This window comes from Dioscorea cayenensis, unplaced genomic scaffold, assembly GCF_009730915.1.
Source record: "Dioscorea cayenensis subsp. rotundata cultivar TDr96_F1 unplaced genomic scaffold, TDr96_F1_v2_PseudoChromosome.rev07_lg8_w22 25.fasta BLBR01001310.1, whole genome shotgun sequence".
Classification (NCBI taxonomy): Eukaryota; Viridiplantae; Streptophyta; class Magnoliopsida; order Dioscoreales; family Dioscoreaceae; genus Dioscorea; species Dioscorea cayenensis.
Genome location: NW_024087701.1, coordinates 6253 through 8336, shown reverse-complemented (window position 1 = coordinate 8336; position 2084 = coordinate 6253).

The following is a 2084-nucleotide window of genomic DNA, read 5'->3' as shown; positions in this document are numbered from 1 at the left end:
AGCTCCTATGGACCTGACTTGATATAAAAGGAGGCTGATTTTCTAGGGCAAGGGGTGGAGCTTTTGGGGGGGCGATTTTATCTTGGGCCTCTTAGGCCGCCGCCCCACTCTTCCCACCGGTGATCTACTACGCAAGACTTCACCAAGAGAGAGGCAAGCTTTGGAGGAGAAGATTGGGAGAAGATCCTAGGCATCCAAGGCATCATTTGAGGGGAGATCTCTTCAAATCTTCAAGATCTTCACCATCCAAGGGGATCTAAAGCTAGAGGAAGTAGTTCTTATTTCTTTTCTTGTTTATTTGTTCCTTGGACTTGTATGAGTGGTCCTCTATCATGAGGCACTAACTTATTTGTGATAACTCTAGGGTTAATTGTTTGTAATTTGGATGATCATCTTTATTGATGCTTTGTTAGATGTTATATTTCTTTTATGGAATCTTGTAGTTTGTGGTTCAAGCCTTGTGTACTTTGATGTGTTGATTTGCATGAGAACTCTGTATTTCAAATTCTAGGTTGTAGTTGGTTGCGTGATCATCGTCCTTGTACTAGACGCACTTGGCTTGGAAGGGATCCATGTACAGATACACCGTGACCATCGGGTATTTTGTACCCCTCCAGCAATTAGGGTTGGACCTTGTTTGAGTATCGACCCTGATTAGTGATTTCCCTGAGTGTAATGCAATCATACGAGGATTTGGGCGGAAGCCATTATGACCCAATACTTGTATGGGATTAGGGTTCAATTGCCGTGACCATCGGGTTGAGCTAATTTAGGATTCTCTTGGCCCACTACCATCTCGCATTTCATCCTAAATTCAAGATCTAATGACAACACTATGGGGATTCGTTGTCCAAATTACTCCCTTCACTGTTTGATTCTCCCTTGAGTTCGTATTGTGTGTAGTAGTACCCCGGATTTCATTGTAGTTAATTCTTTCTTTTTTTATAATTACTATTCATCTTTTGTAGTTTTAGGCTAGGAAATAAACGAAAGGGAAGTAATAGTAGCTCCTTGGGCCCAGGGAATACGACCCTCTCGTGCTCGCACGAGAGGTATTACTTGACGACTCCGTGCACTTGCGGATCTCGCACCAGTTACCTCGATGAAAGCATGGATTCGGGAGTGTTTCAGGCCGGCATTACAGTAGGGCACTATGGTAAACACTGCAGCAAAACACTATAGCAGGTATTGTTCACAGTCGCCCGAAGAAGGATGAAAACAGGGAATCCACACCGGCGTGCATAAATTCCACACGGCCATGCGAAAAATCCACATGGGCTACCACATGGGCATGTGGATTCCCAATTCCAGACCTACTTAAGGCCGATTTCAGCCCCGATTTCAGAATTCTTTTTCTCCAACTTTTTCCTAACTTGAGAGAGGGTTGCGGCTAAGGTTTAGAGAGGTATTGGCTAGGGATTTCGAGAGGTTCTACGGCTATGACATCACGCTCCATTAGGAAGAAGGTTAGTAGGAGAGCTTTCGTTGGCACCGATCAGGCTAGGTGTATCCTAGGACGGACAAAGGGACCCTTGGACGAGTAGAGAACTCTCCACAAGACCATCGCAATGACTATCGAGGGGGCTTTCTATGGATTCTTTGCTTTTACATTTGAGTTCATTGATTTTAATTAGCTCCATGGAAAGCTAAACCCCCTAGTGGGTACTTCGGTATTTGTAAACCGTAGGATGTATTCGTTTCATTGAATCTCTTTATTATGCTTTCAATTAATTGAAGTTTTATTTGAGTTCCAATCTTTATGTTTGATTATATGAATACACCCTTAGAGTGACAATTGGGTTGAGAGTTCTTGTTGGTAACCCTTGTGAGTGAGTGACACACCACGAGATTTACGCAAAGATAGATTGGAGAGGATTGAGAGGGTGAGTCAAGAAGTAGCGGAGTGTCCCCTTTCCCCTCTAGTGTGATTTATTCTACCTCCATTTCCTCAGATTCTCTGTGGTCATAGTAGTGTGAATGGGCTAAATTTTGACCTTCCGCTGGGGCTTAGTTGTGGGTGCAACAGAGTGAAGCATTGAAGTGATTTTAGCACCTAGGGCTTAATTGTGGCTAGGGACCTTCCA